The sequence below is a fragment of the Ictalurus punctatus genome, unplaced genomic scaffold, assembly GCF_001660625.3.
Source record: "Ictalurus punctatus breed USDA103 unplaced genomic scaffold, Coco_2.0 Super-Scaffold_100, whole genome shotgun sequence".
NCBI lineage: Eukaryota > Metazoa > Chordata > Actinopteri > Siluriformes > Ictaluridae > Ictalurus > Ictalurus punctatus.
The window spans coordinates 3,186,335-3,196,372 of NW_026521086.1; the positions used below are offsets into that span (position 1 = coordinate 3,186,335).

The following is a 10,038-nucleotide window of genomic DNA, read 5'->3' on the forward strand; positions in this document are numbered from 1 at the left end:
GCTGGGATGACTCAAATGTAACTTGAGAACTTTCACTGGTCGAGTTGGTCTCAACATCGTGGGCATCTGATGTAGAGGAGGCAGGGTTTGGACAGGCAGGGGAATGAGGAAAAAGTCTGATATTTTTCTTGTCAGCTGACTAACGTTAGTTAACTACGCAGTTAGCTAGCCTACATATAACAGATAAATTCACATTCTAACAAACTAAACCACATCAAACTAAATTAAACACCTTTAATAAAAAGGCTCAGGCAGGGTTAGGTTAGGGGATGACTCAACCCAACACTCATTGGTGTGGGAGGTGGCACAGGCACAAAAACTTGTCCTTCATTCTGTATATATTTCTTTATATGTATTTAACATTCTATGAGAAAATATCAGTTGTATAAAAAAATGGAAAATAAATTATATAATTTTTTAATCTATATATTGTGTTAAAAATGAATTCTGCCACTTTAAAAAAAAAATAATTTTCATGAATCTCATGAAAATGAATCACATTAAAATGAATCAATGTAAATGAATCACATGAAAATGTATCACTTGAATATGAATATCATGAAAATGAATCTTACTGTAAATGAATCACATGTAAATGAACCATATGAAAATGAATAAATAAATTAAAGACTTTAAAAAAAATCTGTCTAAATGTAAGACGTTTTAGGTGAGGTTAACTATTGGGGGTTGGAGGATCAGTTTAGAGAACATATTATTTGTTTCTGATGGTTAAGTTCAGGGTTAGGGTTGGCCCCTGTTTCAACATTGGAAAAAGGAGTTTTTATTGGTTAAAAATTAGGTGATTAGAGTTTATTGTTTGGGTAAGCCCCTAGATTTCAAGATAAAAAATGGTTTTAATGGTTGGAATAGAAGTTCTAATTGGGTTTAAGGGTACTGGATCTATGTTCCCCATCCCTATTGTCCAACTTGTACAGATGAAATTTAATCTGGCCCAAATTTAGGGCCGAACCAGGAAAAAGCTTCCATTAATTTTGTCCATGTTCCCTCTCAGATCCTTCTTCCTATTGATTACTCCCCTCCCCCCTGAGAAGAAATGCCTTTCTCTCTATTAATATATACCCCCACACACATTTTATATATAATATTATATTATATTTATATTTTTGTGTCACGATATGGAGATTGAGATGGATACAAGTGCAGATTTTTCAAGTTTAATAAAGAACTAAACAAAATACAAAAGACACTGACATTGGGGCAAATCACTGTGGCAAAGACTAAACATAAACCAAAGACAAAAACACAGCACCAAGGACAAAGGTAAAGAAAGACAAACGTGAGACAAAGAGTGCAGTGAAAACTGGCTAAATACACAAGTGCTTACCAGGAATGTGATCCAGGTGCAGGTGGTCATGTGACTGTGATGCAGTGGCTGCTGGGAACTGTAGTTCAGATTTCCTTCTCTGATTACATGACATAATGGTGAATGGTGTAATATGTGGTAATGTACGGGTATTACTCTGTGCGTGTGTGTGTGTTTATACAGAGGCTGAATGTGTTGGCCACTCTGGTTCAGGGTAACTTACCCAAAATACATCAGAGCATCATCACAGCTCTCATTACTGTGGATGTCCACGCCAGAGACATCGTCACGGAGCTCGTCAATGAAAGGGTACAGATGGCTACACACCTTCTCTCCAGAGCGAAGGGAATCATGGGTATGGTCAGATCTGATTGGTCAGAAGCTGTTAATAAATCTTTTAAAAATAACTGCAGCTCTGACAGCAGTGCATATGCAAATCAGTTCCCAGGTTTATACAGTATGAATGCACTCATTATAAACTATCCACGCTATATCGTCAGCGAGAATGCCCAATTCGTATACAATGAGATTGTGTATATATCACATGTCATTTGTGTATGTGTTCACGTAGGTGGACTCGAGCAGTAACTTTGAGTGGCAGAAGCAGCTGTGCTAATACTGGGACGTGGATCTGGATAAGTGCGTGGTCAGAATGGCTCTGTATCAGTACGTCTACGGATATGAGTACCCTGGGAGCCTGCCTGCGTCTGGTCATCATCCCAGCTCACAGTAAAGACGTGTTAACAATACGTTAAGAATTCATAATGCCTAATGTAGTGTAGTGCATGTTATTATAATAATATTTATTTAAATACTATGCGTAATGCATTACGGAGGCTTTATAACATGCTTCGAATGCGTTTATCGCTCGTTACAGGCGTGTGAAAGAGTGAAGTCTTAAAGATACGTTTCTGTGTGACCTTTCCATCAGGAACGCGTTTAATGTAAAAAAAAAATCTTCTTGGAAATGACATGCTTGTGCTTGTTTGTGATGGTTTTTAGGACCGATGCTACCTGTCTCTGATGGGTAACACCTCGAATAACATGTGTGTAGAAGGTGTGAGCTTGATCCTTTCACCGTTAGCCAGACAGAGCGTCTTGTTGTTGTCCAACACGGAGGTAATTTTCTCAATCCACAGGCACGTCCACAGGTACGTCACTCACCACCCACTTGTGCGTGTCGGCGGTGTCACTGCCGAGGGGCGGTTTGATGGCACTACACTCCAGCTCGCCATACAGCTCGTCCATGCTCACTGACTGCGGGTTGAGCACGTAGGTCTCGATGGGCTTGTATAAGGGATTCACCTCGCAGCCCTCTGTCTCGTGGAGAGTGCGCAGTGCGTCAGCGAGGGCACGGCACGCTGTGGTCTTACCGCCTCTTGTAGGGCCCACCAGCAAGACGCCCTGGTGCACCAGCATGGTCTCGTACAGCTGGATCACCTTGGCGGTCATGCTGGAGACGGGCTGCAGGGAGCGGGCGCATAGAGCTGCCTCGATGTTCGACTGAAGCGCGCCGTAGTCATGCTCAGGGACGCCCACACCAGGAAAGAGGTCCGACAGAATACCGCTAAACGCACACAAGAAGGATTGGATTGACTCGATTGACACTAGGTTCAAGATTTTCAGATTATGGATGTTCAGATGTTCCAGGATTCTTTACTTTTCATCTGGTATAACATTACAAGGTGCTAATGTTATATACTTTAAATGCTTAAAAAAAAGTTATATAGTATATAATTACAGCTTTTTAGTTGCAAAGAATTTGCAAATGTCAGTTAATTGTATTTCCTAATTTGTCCTGGAATTTCCTCCTAGAGCCCGATTCCAGTGATCCTGTGATAATGACCTTTGATACTCCATATGTAAGCTTTGGCGTTCTTTACTATTTATCAGTTTATTTTATTTTAAGTTCTGCGTCATCCTTGAGTAACTTGGGCAGGTTGGAGTATCGTAGCGCTCTAATCAACACCACGTTCTCACTCAGGTGTGGGTTCTCTCGCATCAGAGACCTGGAACACACACACACACGCTCGATTTATTCCAGCAAGACATCTGTTACATTTATAGATAGTTTTAATTAACAATTTAGAAAAAACAACGGATGAATCTAATCTAATCTAATATGTTCACCCTGTTCGTAGACGGACATACCCGGCCATGACGATAACAGAGTTGACGACTCTCATGCTGAAGTCGTAGTGGTCCTGCCGGGAAAGCTGCTTGCTGCACAGCTTATACAGCTGAATCATCTTCTTCGCCAGAGTCTCACTGGACTTGAAGCCCTCTGCTCACAAGTCCACCTACAGCAAAAAAGACAACGTGAAACGGTTCTGTAACACAGCCAGAATACATCCGTTATTGCGTTCATTACATAATGTAATGAATGACGGCACCCGAGCACACCTCTGCGATGACGGCGTGGTCGGGCACAATCATGGAGACGGATCTGAAGCGGGCCTCCAGGTTGTCCCGGAGCTCGGTCCTGCCTGCATAGCCTGGGTTACATCGTGATTAAGGCAGCTTCCTACAAATGGAAGCAGGGGAAATGATAACGATTCAAACCCCTGCTAATATTCTGAAATCGATTGCAACACTGAGTGAGTCTGTTCCAAGAATCGATTCAGCACAAATCTCGAATTAAAGGTTAGGGGAACAACCCACAATATTAAGTACATAGGATCATTATCATGATTAACAGGGCTATTCCTAATACCTGGTGTCAATTCGTAGATACCAGGTAATGGGAATAGAGTCGATTCAAAGGAATCAAGCTTTGGAGTCGACTCTATAGTCATTGGGAACATGGAGTCAACTCCAAAGCTTGATTGTGGGGGAAGCATGACTGAAGAACCTTGATTTCTCAGTTTGGGAACAATCCCAAAGAAATAGTCAGGAGACGCAGAGCGTTTGGCATCGTTGTGACAAACGCTGAATCTCACAGCTTTTTTTTTTTAGTTTTTAATTACTCAACAACTAAGACACAAACCCCTCGTTTATTCCTTCACTTTCATCTTTCACTACTTTTTTTATTTTACATTTTGTTCTGATTCTTTCCCCCTGAATGTCTGGCTAGAACTTTCTGGAACTGGGAGCTAATGCTAAATTTAATGTTCTGTTAGAAAAGACAGCTTGATGTGTGGTTTCATTAAATTCATTCAATTTAAATATCTTGTCTTTCTAAGCAAAACTGCTGATTAAGCAATGCACTATACCATATTCATGAGAAAGTAGAATGTTGTATTTGTTATTTGACGTTTGTGTAAATTCAATACGTCGTTTTCAGCTAGCTGATTAAAGAATTGGTTCATGAGTCATCTTTGTCAGATATGCTGGTGGCGCTTTCTGATTTTAGTCATTTAACCATTCAAAATAATTATTTGTGTGTGGAACAGTGTTGCATTGCACCCGCGAATACCTGCAACCTGGAATGGAAAATAAGATTTATTTTGTTCCAACACTTTTGTTGTTGTTGTTGTTGTTGTTGTTGCTCCAAAACTGAAAAGTGTTACAATGGAAGCAGAAGTAAGTGTAGCTTCTTAAATTGTGTAGTGTAACGCAGTGTTTTTCAATCTTTTTTGAGCCATGTCAAATGTCAATGTCAAAACTTTGTTGGCCGGAATGGGGAATTCCTTGGCAGCAGTCAACCAAAAACTGTCCAAAGGAAGTCAAATCTTAGCTTTAAACCACGATCTTGTTTCAGTTCAGTTAGTTCCTCCTGCTCCTGTTAAGTCATGTCCTTTCCAACAGCAGTCAAGGCATTCAGTGGAGGCTGAAGAGAAATAAAATGACAACTTCTCCTAAAGAGTTTTCAGATGTTTACCTATTACCTCGCACAGTGCAGCAGGGTGATCTTGCCGTTCCTCTGTGAGTGGGAACATCTCAAGGTTGGCACTTTGCACATGTTGTTGCCAGAGGTGCACCTTTAAATGGAATCCATTTATTTTATCCATGCTTGTAAGCAGGTTCTCATTTCGGCCTTGCATCCGTGTGTTCGGTTCATTCAGATGATGAAATATATCTGCCAGGTATGCCAGCTTTGCACACCACTCATCACTTGCAAACAGATTTGAGTAATCAGACCTCTCATTTGTCAGAAACACTTTAAGTTCCTCCCGCAGCTCATACACACGGGCCAGCAACTTGTCACGCTACAACCATCGGACCTCTGTATGGAGCAATAAGGCTTTATGCTCCGCTCACATTTCCTCACGCAAAGATGCAAATATACCTTTTCAAAGGTCGTGTCTTTACAAAGTTCCCTATGTGCACAACATCATACACCACAGGAACTAGTCTGCTAACGAAGCCTTAGGTGTGCCCGACCATGGCTGCAGCTCCATCAGTGCAAACACTTGTGCAATTTTCCCATGCAAGTCCTCCCTGGTCAAGATATTCCAATTTGACCCAAAAAATTTCCTCTCCTGTTGTTTTTTCTGGCAGTGCCTTACAAAATAGGAAGTTTTCTCTAATGGCATCTCCATCCACAAAACGCACATTGGCCAAGAGCTGAGAATATCCGTAGACTCATCAAGTTGCAACGCTAATTTCCTACTGATGCGTATCTTTTCCAAAACATGGCTTTCGATGTCTGTAGACATGTCATCAGTACGTCTGGCGATTGTGTTATCTGAGAGCGGGAGTTTAGATATGTCTTTAACCTGCGTCAGGGTCGAGCATCTCGTTGACAGTGTCTTTGCAGGGCAGGTAGTATTAACGTCTCTGCCACAGTGTGGGACTTTTTTCATTTAGCTACAAGTTCAGCAACTAGCTTTGAGGGCTTTCTAATTTACCTTTGTGGTTTTTCTCATTAATGTTGCCTGTTTCGGTGTTTTCACGCAGGCAAACAAAATAGTCCATCGGCTTGTTTTGAAGCGACGGGTGTTTCGCTTGGAGATAGCGTTTAAGCTTGCTTGGCACCATGGCGCTATTGGACTGCTTCTCGCCACACACCAAGCATAATGGAGTCGGGGTCATCTCATCGCTGGTGAAAGTAAATCCTAACGAAAGATAACTTTCGCTGTATTGCCTCGAGCTCACCGTCTTTGCTTTCTTTTTACCACCACTCATACTAGGCCCTTCACCTGGGTCACAATCTTGTCCAGGGCCCAGTTCGGAGTTTGCATTTTTCCTTTTTAAAAACTTCTCCATCACTGCCACCACGACCTGTCGCATGCGTCACTAATTCTCTTGTCTCTAAGAAGGTAGGAGGCAATTACCTGCTGCCACCCGGACGAATATTACATTACTCTGCCAGTCACTATATTACAGCACAGACACTCAGCTATGGCTTATTATTTGCAGATAATAATGAATAAATTTTAATAAAAAAGAATTTTAAGACTAAGTGAAATTGGACAATTTCTCAAGGCACGCCTGACGATCTCACGACACACTAGTGTGCCACGGCACAGTGGTTGAAAAACACTGCTCTACGGTATGTAGACTGTATTACATGCGTGTTGAGCAGAGAGGAGATATTATAATATTATACAGTATCTGGAAATATAGTGTGTGACTGCTGCTGAAATAAGGAAGAGACTTAGGATTCTCCTTTTCAAATCTGAAACCTAAATTGCTGAACAGCACAATACTTACCTGAACAGCACACTCTGCGAAGTCTTTAGTAATTTAAACTAAGCATTGGTGGTTCAGTGGTATAATTCTCGCCTGCCACGCGGGAGGCCCGGGTCCAATTCCCGGCCAATGCAGAAGTGAGTTTTGAAAGTTAAGCCTTCACTAAAAGAACATTACAAGCCTTATCATTTCTGCCCAAACTAGACCAACTCCATGCTGCTGAAATATACAAGAGACTTAGGATGCTCCTTTTCTATTTTGAAACCAAACTGTTTAATCAGAACAATACTTAATGAAAAGCACACTCTGCATTGTCCTTACTCCTTTAAGATAAGCATTGGTGGTTCAGTGGTCAAATTCTGACCGACCACGCGTGAGGCCGGGGTTCGATTCCCAGGCCACTCACTGGCTGAGATTTTGAATATTGAGCCTTCACCCAAAGAACTCTACAAGCCTTATCAATTCTGTCCAAAAAAAGGGTAGCAGACACAGTCCATGTTGCTCAAATATACAAGAGCCTTAGGATGCTCCTTGTCAATTTTGAAACCAAATCGCTGAGTCAGCACAATACTTACCTGGAAAGCGCCCTCTGTGAAGTCCGGGTTAGATTCCAGGCCAATGCACAACTGAGTTTTGAAGACGTTTGTGTTGCTTGAGCCTTCACCCAAAGCACTTCACAAGCCTTATCAATTCTGTCCAAAACTAGGGTAATGGACAAACTCCATGCTGCTGAAATATGGAAGAGATTTTCCTTTAGAATTTTAAACCAAATTGCTGAAGCAGCACAGTACTCAGCTTGAAATCGCACTCTGCGAAGTCCATGGATTTTTAACATTGGTGGTTCAGTGGTAGAATTCTCACCTGCCACACGGGGGCCAGTCACACATAAGTGTAGAGCGCTAAGTAGCCAATAGAAAGCGAGGATAATCCAGGAGGAGGGACGGACGAACCTAATGTAAAAACATTGGTTCAAATATTTATATTATTTTACCTGTTACATATTGTATCCATGTAATTTTTTTAAAGCGGCATTGTCAACATTTAGTATTCCGATGCTCTTTCAGTGTGTAAAATTAACTGTTAAAGAAGAATGTGAAATTAACAGTTTGTCAGAATTAAAATAACTATCTAAATAATATATGCAGGGTGTGTTATAGTAAGTTATTGAAAATGTATTCCAAATAAGGACTAAGATTTTAAAACATTTACAAATACAAGCTAGATAAAAAATATTTACAAATACACAGGACAATTTTGTTTTGTTTTTTTTAAATACAATGTTGTCTATACACAATTCCACAATGGTAGAGAGAGAGAGAGAGAGAGAGAGAGAGAGAGAGAGAGAGAGAGAGAGAGAGAGAGAGAGAGAGAGAGAGAGAGAGAGAGAGAGAGAGAGAGAGAGAGAGAGAACAGAAGACGTAGAATGAGATTCATGGACAACAGTATTACACAGGATTTGTAACTATTTACCAAAATCCAACCTTGTGCTTGGCTTGCAATCAGACATGCCATGCACAGACCTTAAATACTGTGTTTCACAACAAATTTATTTTCTCTTTTCAACAATCCACCTCTCCCTCTCAGCCTCATAGAATGAGGACTGCTGAAACTCTGCCCATGTCATCTCTGCAATCATTCCCTGTACTTGACACAGGGAGAGCACTTTAGAAGGACAGTAAATGTATTTGCCTGCCGCTCCAGGGAAACCAGTGTGGATATGAGGGCTATTGGGTCCTTGTTTTTGTGGCTGGTGGCAGAACCTGCACAGATGATGCTGGCTCAAATATAGCCTTTTACCCAAAAACACTTAAAATTCAACATAGAAGCCAATACTCACATCTACCTCTGTAGAACTATCTCAGTTGGAGATAGAAAAAATACACCAGCCGTGAGTGAGAAGAAGCAAGGGTCCAGATTTATTGTTCCGTTCCACCACATGAGATCCACACCGATGAGAATTCTCAGAAGTGATCTGATACCCTGAGCTTAAGCTCCAGTATTTATACTGTACTTACACAGTAAATAACCAATATGTTTCAAGAAGACTATGATATCAATACCAATAAGGTTAAAAAAGAGCTATTCAACTTACCATTAGCTCAAAAAACAGGGCTTTTCAACTTACCATTAGCTCAGAAAACAGGGCTTTTCAACTTACAAATAGAATCAAAACCAGGGGTTTTCAAATTACCATTAGCTTCAAAAGTGGAGAGATAAAACAATCTAGAGTGACCTTGGTCTTACTATTATCTCGCGGGGGGGGGGGGGGGCAGCTTGACTCAGCTACCCTTATAAATGGCTCCTCATGGTTTTCTCTTAAAATTAAGGCCTTCCTTGCGAGACAAGAATCTTCACCATCTGAATTATGAGTAAGTTACATTTTTCTGTATTTCTAGTTTATAATTTATTTTCATATTTGCTCTATATCTCTATTTTATATATAGTTATACTGCTTGAAAAACGGTTTACTGTACTTCCTACTTCATAATATCATTACCCTTCTACTGTCCTACATATCCTACTATTCTGCATTTTATAAAAAGTTTTCTATTATTATAAGATCTTACCCTTATAATATCTTAATACTCCTTTTTATTATTCTTATAAAGTTATAATGTTATGTGTGTGTGTTATGTGTACATGCCCGCCCTTGACTGTGCGAGAGTGTGTGAGTGTGTTAGCACTCCTCAGCTCTTATACTTCTTTTTGACTCTTCAACTAATAAACCATAGTGTAGTACTCTTAAAGATCTTTAAAGTGTAAATCCAATTTGTCAATATCTGCCTAATACCGCTTCTGTATGTCTAGGTGCCCATCGTCAGTCCTTCTTCTCCCCTTTACTGGATCTGGATCTGGATCTGGACACTCATTATCAGCTTGCGCATCTCACTGCTGAAATCATGGTGCTACTTAACTTTCTTCGCAGCGCCCCCTCTGGAAATGGAAATGCGTGGCTCCCCCTCTCCGATACAGAATCTGCCCCATGAACATGTGTATTGATGCCTCCACACAGCCAAAACCCCTCTCCAGCTTTCAGTCTGAGGGAGATGTCATCTTCTCTGATCTGGGCCCCGACCCTTCTTCCCTCTTCTCACCTGTCAGTCCGCCCTACTCTCAGTGGTCCTCTCACTTCACCTTCG

The 10,038-nt window shown here is 41.0% G+C and overlaps 1 non-coding gene across 1 annotated transcript; it reads left to right on the forward strand.

Moving 5' to 3' along the window:
• Positions 1–6,961: 6,961 nt before the first annotated feature.
• On the forward strand, positions 6,962–7,032 carry trnag-gcc (transfer RNA glycine (anticodon GCC)). Its single transcript has one exon. It is a non-coding gene; the product is annotated as a tRNA-Gly (tRNA).
• The last annotated feature ends 3,006 nt before the right edge of the window (positions 7,033–10,038 follow it).